Raw genomic sequence first — 10,471 nt, 5'->3', positions numbered from 1 at the left:
CATTTGTACATGGTAATAATGGGTCAAATAAACCATTGAAGCTAATTGTCAGGTAGACATTAGTCTTACTAATTAATTCATCAAGGCCCACACATTGGTTTACCACGTTAATACTCAAAGAGGTGCTTGGAAATCAGTTGATATTGGACCGAATACAGTTATTACTATAATCAAACCCCAAAAGAGGTAAGTTAAACACCCCTACTCATGTAATACAATGTGCACCTGATATTGTGGTGTTTCACAAACACACGTTTACCCAGAAAGTATATTTCAAGAGGATTTAGGTATATAAGGAGGACATGAAGGACAATGTTGGACATGCCCATGTTTTTGCTGAACGGGCATCGGGAAATCAGGAGGGTTGCAGCATAGCAATCAGAGGTTATGAAACAATCGGAAGGGTTGGGACTCCTCTCACCTCATCCAGTACACCCAACACATTAGAAGTGACACAATCAAGATGTTGCTCTTTGACATTCTCATCCTCCCACTATCACTGTGCACCAACCAGTTCATCCAACCAGCAAACACCACCCCCACATTCACCATGTCTCCACAACCAACCTATCCGGACCGGCGGATTTAGGCAGATCCAAGCAACTTCTGGCTAATGGGCTTAGACCTCTCCATGCATTGGCTATTGTTTTATTGACCTGCAGCACAGCAGAGTCTCCAGGCATATCAATATTCACAGGATGGTCTGAAAACCAAACCTGTCTCGCAAACCTTCCATATACTAAAGAAGTACCTCCAAGGTTCAGAATGAAGCCGAATTTATGGTTTACTGCACACACCTCCCAACGTTCGTAATGAGCCCCTGAGCTATGTGGTAGAGCAAAGTCAGAACTTTGACGTGCCTTTCGTTAGGCGCTACTGTAGATGTGTTTGTTTTGTCTCCTTGATAGCTTTGTAGTCATACCAGAACTTCAATGAACTGAAAGGAGGTAAGTCATGAGATTAATGGAGAATAACTGAATGTTAATGGGATAGTCACCCCAAATTACAAAATGACATATTGGTTTCGTTACCCTATAAGCAGTCCACAGGCAAAGGATGACAGCAATCCGTGTTTTACGTTTTAGCATTTGTGGCACAAATCCCATTACAGTCATGGGACCGATATTAGCATTTGTGGCACAAATCCCATTACAGTCATGGGACCGATATTAGCATTTTTCACGCATTATGTCCAAATCATCCAACGTATCTAAAACTGATTGTGAAGCTCGACAAAGTCACATATGTTTCGAAAATGATGCGCAAAGAATGCTAATATCGGTCCCATGACTTGAATGGGATTTAATGCCACAAATTCAAAAACCTTAGCATGTGGAAACAGTGTCAAAGCATGGATTGCTTTCAAGGTAAGGAAACCAATATGGAATTTTTGGAATTTGGGTGAACTATCCCTTTAAAGGGTGTGTTTGCATTGTATTATTCACTCTACGGAATACCACTCAAACTCTGCAAGCCCCATTTGTGGCTTGTGTTTTTACGTGAAAACCTCTGGGCATCTGGTGAAGCCGCTACAATGACAGATTAGGCCCCTCCACATACCTCCCATCTATCTCTCCTGCCAGTGGGACTGGAGTGGTGGTAGCTTGTGCTTCATCTTTGCCAATGCAGCCAATCCTGTTAATTGTGCATCTCTCCTGCCTGAGGCGGTATTGATTTTCCTTTTCCTTGCTGCTCTTTTTCCATTCCCTTGTTCATCTGAAGCCCAAGAATCCCTGTAAATCCCAGACCAGCTGTCCCATGGAATTCCCTCGTCCTGTTCGGAAGTTGGATAGGAGAGGTAGGATAGACATAATGCCTTGTTGCTTTCGTACAGCATCTTGTTGCTGAGATCTCGGCGCTTCTCCTCACTGCTTCTCAGCTGATGCTAGTGTTGGTTAACATCCTACTCAGTTCCAGAGGACAGAGAGTGAGAGACAAAGAGTTTGCCCTAATACAGTATGCTTGAGTCTGGAGCGACTAGATTGTGCACCTAGTTGCACCCTCACCTAAGAACAAGGCCATCAAAATCAACTCCAATTGATAATATCATAATAACAAACCAGTCAGGACTTGACCCTATGGGGTCCACAGGATAAAATATAGATAATCCCCCTCATAGTTAAGATGATAGCGATTTATAATGTGCCATAGATACAAATGCGGGGGTGGGGGGTTGCTAATAATTATTTTGAACCTGCGTTTTGCACAATCAGATTGTAAATCAAACCTGCTTTGCCTGTGGCTACAGTACAGTAGCATTACTCACGCCACCATACCTACTGTATGTAACTGTTCAGATTTCTGTCTGCAACATCACACCCATGTCCACTCGCACCCTACTGCGCTGTTACCTAGGTCGCTGGTAAGGGGGCTGTGCATTTTCCAGAATAAACAACATATGTTTTGAATTGATAGAACACACAAGCACTTCATCCTTGGCAAATCACAGTGCTATACTGCCTAATTGGAATCCATGGAAGCTCATTTCTATTCTCTTGTGCGTGGCTATTCCAGGCACGGGTTGATACAGAGGATAAGAATAATAATGTGTCGTAACAGCCAATGTTTGAGATTTGTTCCCTTACGAGATGTTTTGACCAAGAGTTAAGAGAAAGTTCTGACCAAGAATTGCAGAGAAAATTCTGACTAAGAATTAGCATAGGTACATAGACATTTGATTGACTTTAAATTAGGGAGTACTTTTATCCTGTGTTTATATTAATGACAATTTCACCCTTCCTTCCGCTTGAATCAATAGATAAATGTATTTTTAATGCAACGTTTTGTATCAAAATTAGGGAAGACACATTTTCAATTCTAGACGACATCAGATTTGAAACTAGTGGCTGATAAAGGAGATTATTTGTCATTTAATTAAATCTGAAATTGGAATGTATATTTTTGACAAACAGAATGCTATTTGTATTTCGACTGCCTGTGGAAGACCAAGTTTGTGTTCTAACAGTTATACCAGAATTTTGGCAATTTTAAAGGGACTCAGGTCAATGTTTGGGTTATCTCTTGAATGTTTTCATCTACTTATTGCATGTTTGTCTAGGAAACTAATGCTTTGTCTTTGATTGAAGGAAGATACACATTTGTAGACTGTCACAAGGCTGAAATCTTGAAACTAAATTACCACTTGTCTTTCAGCATTCAGTTGTTGCTGTCTTCCATTTGCGTGTACCTTCTATGCATTTAACAAATATTCATCATAAAAGTGATATCAAATTCCTGGGCCTGGAAATAAACTTCAAACCACTGAGCTACAACAAACCCCAAGGTTGGAGAAAACCTCAACGGACCTCTCTCACTAAAACGTGCCATCTGTACTGGTACAAGAGCTGTCCATCTTTGACTAGCAACAATGTTAAAATTATTCCCGCATCCTAAGTAACTCAAGTGGAAACTGGCTATTGTCCTTTGGCAACACTTTACATTACATAGACATTGAACTTACTAGCCTGTTACAGTGTAATAGGCCGTTCCACAGGTAGTTGCATTGGTATGAGACGGGCCTATGTAAGGACAGGTGTAGCCGATGATTTTATAATGATGGTACTTTGCTTCACGGCCAGTTTGTAGATTATATTTCAGAGCATTTATTCCACAGACCAAAATGTATTCCATCTGGTTGATAATTATCTTTAAATCAAATTGATTTAATAATTTATGCCAGGCAGATAAGCAAAATACTGAACAATGATTGTACGTTTTTGTATGTTTTTATTTTTTGCTGTTGTGATATTTCTAACCAACATCACAGATTAAGTTTTAAAATAAGAAACACATTTCATTCTTAACTATTCCAAAAAGTATTTTAAATGTCATGAATGTTTGATTATTATGTGCATAAATACAAATGAGAATAAATACATTTAAATTGCGATGCAAAAGCTGTGATTTTAAAACACTGGGGCGTGTACAGTGATTCCTTTATCAATTTTATGGTACAAGATATGTTCTGCAATCTTGCAGTTGTTGTTTTTCAGTTCTTGAGCATATGCTTTAATAAATACATTTTCTACAGTATATAAGGGAAGCCTAAGCAGTGCCTGCTGTATTATTCCAGTATCCTATGTGTGAACTGTCTCTGTGTGGTTAGTATCAACATGATCCTACAGGGAAATAGAGTGGGCGACAGCACATACAGCATACCAATAGAATTCTGAGCCTGGGTCGATTGAAAGTGGATTAGCATAATGAGAATGTTTTTTGGGTGCATATCATTTTCCAACCGATGATACTCTGTGTGTGTGTGTGTGTGTGTTTTATTAATGAGCCCATCTGCAATTATTTGGCATGTAGTACCTGCAGGAAATCTGAACTACTATGATACCAATGGACAAAGGAACACTCTGTAATGACATCAGGTAATTAGCACGAAACAAACGTTTCGTAGAGGGAAGCAACAATGGCATCATTCATTTCAGTCCTTTCAATAGCTTTGGTATCTTAATGTTTGTACGGTCCTGAACTGTCTATGTATATTATACTTTGTTTAATTTAAATTACCCAAAGGTAGCGGCATATACTGTACTTTATAAATGCTCACATAATAGATTATCAACCATAGCTGTACCATGTATAGTCATTGTTCCAGCAATTTGTGTTATACAGCTAATTTGAACAATTACAAATCAAAGCAGTCAGGAATATTAAATGCACACTGACTCACCCATTTTCTTAGGATAATGAGTTCCAGCCAGGGCTTGCTAATCGATCACAGAGACTACAGGGTACTATTAGCTACTCTACACTGGTCGATATAGACTGCATGGTGAAATTCAAATTCCTTCGACACCAAACGACCACTCTTCCATCACCTGACGTCTGGCTTCATGTCCTGCTACAGACGTACACTGTACACCTGCCACCCGGGGACTTTCCAAGGATCTCTTTAACCCTAGAGGCACACATTAGTCTTTTTTCGGGCCTCCAGAAACACAAACATATTTTACCTTTCTAAGGAGCCCTGGCCTGACACTGATGGAAGATTCTGCAGCATGCCAATGAACCATTAGGGAGAAGCCAGGGGAGCTCAAAATGACTTGGCCCAGTTTGAGACAGACTGAGGCAGTTGTGTGGATTTTACTCCATAGGCTGATCGGTAAGGAGCTGCTACTTTAACTTGAGCAGGCACACAGGGACAAGAAGGTAAAGGTTGAATAAAGTACATGAGGTAAGATATTATTCAACTGGGGAAGGTCATAGACTAGATATATTAAGTAGGACACAAATAATAGTAGCCCTTTAGATTGAACCCATCCAAGTTATTATAGGCTTTATGGCCATTCAATAAGTCAGACGAATCAAATCAGATAAAGTGGGCAGGAAAATTAAACGACTGCTATTTATTCCCCCCCGGAGACCACGACGAAACATAATGGTTAGATAATTGACATATGGAAGCAAAATCACTTATAAAAATAGATCAATTGTAAACTGAACTGACTTTTAAGGCTGAGGAATGAAGGGTCACCTGTGTATTGCCCAGGGATACAAAATAATGGATGAACATCACAGAGAGAATTTAGAATGACAGGGTTATTTATGCAATACTTGCAGTAGACATAATCCTGTTTTACATAACTCAGATTATGGTGCCTGCTTTCTGAGAACTCATAATGTGAGAAAGTCCCGTTTCAGCCTAGATACATTTCTGCTACTATCATACTAAAATGTATGGAGTACTCTCTGATTGTAGGTCCACTAATATGTTAATATCCACGACTAATCAGTGATTGTTTAAGGGAAAAAGTTAGCCTGCTGCAATCTTGACCCACTTAATTCAAATGTGATACTATTCTGAACCAAAACTTCTGGTTCAAGCTTCATGCATACTGTAATACTGAACATGGCTGGAGGAAAACGCCTCTGTCATATTTGTCAGTGGATCCCACTCTAGGGTTTCCACTTTGAGTCATAGAAAATGCCCGTCCACCGTTGCAGCGACAGCAGCAAGCACTTGAAGGTTAAACCATACACATGGAGGAGGTATATAAAGCACCCGTGACCCATTTTCCTCTTGCACTTCCCCATTTATCTAGTTCACCCCTAAAACATCATGGAGACGGTGGGTGAAGATATGTACGCGTGTGTGGGGTGAGCTCCTGGACAGACGGAACCATGTGGGCGTATTGCTGCCCAGCGGCAGATGGGTGCACAGCAGGGATGGCAGGGGCAGCGGTGGCCCTCCTCGACAGGTTACGTGCTCCTCATCATGCGCCCTGGCCCCTGAAACCTGGCCTCTGACAACGGTCCCCCAGGCCAAACAAAGAGACAAAACTGTCAACAACAAACACAAACCAACGTCATCCGCTACTAAAACACACTGAGCTGGTATGACAATGTATACAAGGTTGAATTAGCTACGCTGCTAAAAACACATTGAACCTTCATACTAGGTTGAATTAGCTACAACATTTTTTTAAGGCTGTATATGACGTGATCAATTAAATAGTATAGTACACATTGTTGCTAACCATGTCGGTTTGATTCCTTCTGTTAAATGAGATGCTATGACGTCTTGAAAGATCGCAAATGGTGCCAATGTCAGACTGCATTAGAGACAGTGAGTTGGTGCATTCTTACGGACGACAGTATGGCGTCATCTGTTCCGTGTGAAGTCCCAGGAGAAGAAAGTGCTGCTCTGCCCTTGAGCAAAGCACTTAACCTGCACAGCTTGTCCAGCTGTGCCGTCCACTCTGAATACAGGAGGAATTACGGTAACAATGGACTGTAGTTATGTGGTATATTTCACTGAATTCAAGTCAACATAGTCATTCTTGAAACAAAAGTAACCCACATTACTGCCCATATTCAATATCTACTGAATGTTTTAATAACATCCCACCAATATTATGTGTATTTTATGCCAGTATGTGTCTTAAGGTGTACAATACATATACACATTCCATTCCGTACTTTACATATGAGCAAACTCAAGTGACAAATGTTTAGATGGCGCCGATATGGAAATAGTTCATATGTTGGATTGAAGGAGTGAATGTTCTGCAGTATCAAATGGCTAATGTCACAGTGTGTAGTGGCACTGTACAGCATGCAGACAACAACAACAAGGTTGATTTTTAGGTGTCTTAGTCTCCGGTGTACGGGGATGTTTGAACTGCTCACTGCTCCTTCTTCCCTGCCACTGTGAAGGTCAAAGCAAGGACTTGTCTCTCCCCGAGGGGACTGCTGTCTCTCTCTGCTGTCTAGTTCCTCCAGAAGTCTACACTGCCACCTGGGAATGACGACTATGAATACATGCAAGCCCCCGACGACTATGAATACATGCAAGCCCAAAGAAGGACTTCCAGGCTTTTACGAATTAGGGTCCAAGAAGTGCTTTCAGCATATCTAACGCTAGTCCAAGGCAACAATGAGGGAAATAGCATTGAGGTTGTCATGGAGACTGGCTGCAAAGACAGCTCGGGCTGCTTTCACAGCATACATCTGATTTGACTTGTCTGTTAGTGCATAGCAACAGATTTTCCACAGTGCAGACCATCCCCCATTGAAGGTTTGTTCATTTGAATGGCTAATCAAATCGAAATACTTATTTTTTCAATCACTTTATCTACAGCGGTCAATTATCTACACATTCATTTACATTTGATAGCCATTTATGCTGAACACTTCTCCCTCAAGCATTAATAGGTACAGTATTTTCATGCTATTCACTTCTTCAAGTAACATTCAACAGAAAATAAGCAGACAAGAGGAGCCCATTCAAATGAACAGAAGGCCCAGGAGACGAGAAAGACCCCAAACATCATCAGCGACAGCTTCCCAAACCCTCATCCACCTGATCAACGGTACAAGGTTTGTCTCCATTGACAGAACGTCTTTTAATTCAGAAGACAGTGTGCATTCAACACTTTCAAATATTACGCATCAGTACTTCTGTATTGTGTTTCTTCTATATTGCAGAGGCGGCCTTAGCCTATTCGTTCAATGACATATTTCTGCTCTATGAATGGGAGGGCTGAGTGTGCGTCATGTTAAGGCATTAGTATGCAATGAAGTTGCTGGTGTGGTAAGACTTGTTTTGGAGGCACTCTCATGCAGCCAAAGCAATGTCAGGGAGGCACTTATTCATCAAAGGGCAGACAACGCCAGAACGAACGCAAGACCAATTCTCATTGCATTTAAGAAACACAGACCAATTTCACTGTCATCCTTAAACCGATGGACCATTTCTCTCTGCATCGATCCATGCACTTTAATCGCTGTCAAAACGCTGAGTGTTATGGGCTTGCAAAGAAAAGGACAGAGAGGAAAGCAGGGGGGAACTGCAGCTTTCTGAGACAGCAATCTTAGCATGCCCGAAGTGGTGGAGCTCACATATAATACATTGATGAGCCCAATCCCTCTCTCTCTTTCTCTCTCCATCGCCACAGAGCAGAGCACCATGGTCCTTGGCAGGACTGCGTTGCCATGGAAACCATCACATTGCAGCAGGCTAGCTGGAGCGCGCTGGTTGAAAAGGAGAGCAGTACAGGGGGAGATGGGGGAGAGGGAATCGCTGCAGTGATGGGGAGGGAGGAGGGAAGAGGGGGGAAGAGAAGGAGTGGGTGGGTACAGCAGGCGAGATTGGTTCTCCAATGCATTACCCCCACAAATCGCTTCCCTCTCACTCCCCCCAAATTTGCATCGGTTGGGGCGCGCAGGGCCCAATCCTGCTCTGTAGTCTGGACACGTTGTATCTAAACTTCAGACTGCATTCAATTATTCATCTGCTTTGCCAGACGGCACTTTCTGTTCAAGCAACCTGCTGCGCCTATAGCAGATCTATCCCCATTAAACAATACATCAACGCATAGAGATGGACGAGAACATAAGAGTTCGACTAGATTTCTGTTTCACATCCAGGTGCTTCACTTCAGAGCCTCATTGTCCCAGCTGTGACTTGGCCTGGTGACCCTATGGCTAATCCACTGAACAATAATGACCGTGTGCACAATGTGGAGGAAGACACATGCACCAGAATGATAGTGTCCATCTTGGTTTCTTGCTGGAGGACATTCGACTGCTCTCAAGTGGGTCAAATGGAAACGGACAAATAACCAGCAATGAAACGTGTTAGCCTGTGAGACAGCAAAGGTGAGTAGCGGTGTGTGTAGGAGACACCCACAGAACAGGAGTCAATATTCTGCTGTTTACCTGTTGTGTAACCCACTAGCTAGGAGCCAGGTTATCTGCAACACCATACCTGAAGCAGATCCCAAACACACACACATTGCACGTATCTGTGAGAATACATAGACATCTCTCCATACCAGAGTTATAAAATAGCAGCTGTTGTCTTTGAGATACTCTCTGAGCATCAAGAACCAATAAAGAATTCTGATGACCAGAACTTCCATGCAAGTAAAAAAAAAAAATATTATTCATGTACAAAATAATATATATATATATTTTAAAAATTACATAACCTTTTATACGAATAATTGAATTGAACATGTAGCCTATTCAACGTTATTTTGTTCACGGCTCATAGTTCACTCACAAACCGAAACGCAACTTTAAAAAATACAGTAAAAAAAAATACAGTAAAAAAAAAGAAGGAAATGCGACACTACCACAGACTTGCAGCGAGTAAGTGAGGCATACATGCCTGTGTGGTGTAGTGGGAGGAAAGTACAGACATCGAGTTGGATAGCACCAGAGGTGTCTCTGAACTCATTAGAAAACAGGACCATACTCCAGTGCAGAGCAAGAGCAGGCTGAGAGGCAACCGACCGCATCTGTGGCCGGTGACGAGAGAAGAACCACAGCACCATCTGCCTGTGGAGCAAGAGTACTGCAGGACTGCAGCAGAATCAATAGTTAATGGCAACATTGAGGGTAAATTAACTACAACGAACAAAAATATCAACGCAACATGCAAAAATGTCAAAGATTTTACTGAATTACAGTTCATATAAAGAAATCAGTCAATTGAAATTAATTAATTAGGCCTTAATCTATGGATTTCACATGACTGGGAATACAGATATGCACCTTTTATTTTATTTTTATTTTTTATTTCACCTTTATTTAACCAGGTAGGCTAGTTGAGAACAAGTTCTCATTTGCAACTGCGACCTGGCCAAGATAAAGCATAGCAGTGTGAACAGACAACACAGAGTTACATATGGAGTAAACAATTAACAAGTCAATAACAGAGAAAAAAGGGGAGTCTATATACAATGTGTGCAAAAGGCATGAGGAGGTAGGCGAATAATTACAATATTGCAGATTAACACTGGAGTGATAAATGATCAGATGATCATGTACAGGTAGAGATATTGGTGTGCAAAAGAGCAGAAAAGTAAATAAATAAAAACTGTGGGGATGAGGTAGGTGAAAATGGGTGTGCTATTTACCAATAGATTATGTACAGCAGCAGCGATCGGTTGGTCACCTGTTGGTCACAGACACCTTAAAACAAAAGGTAGGGGGTGTGGATCAGAAAACCAGTCAG

Source organism: Oncorhynchus keta, chromosome 18 (genome assembly GCF_023373465.1).
Source record: "Oncorhynchus keta strain PuntledgeMale-10-30-2019 chromosome 18, Oket_V2, whole genome shotgun sequence".
Lineage (NCBI taxonomy): Eukaryota > Metazoa > Chordata > Actinopteri > Salmoniformes > Salmonidae > Oncorhynchus > Oncorhynchus keta.
The sequence above is the reverse complement of the archived record's forward strand: the minus strand, read 5'-3'. Positions refer to the sequence as shown.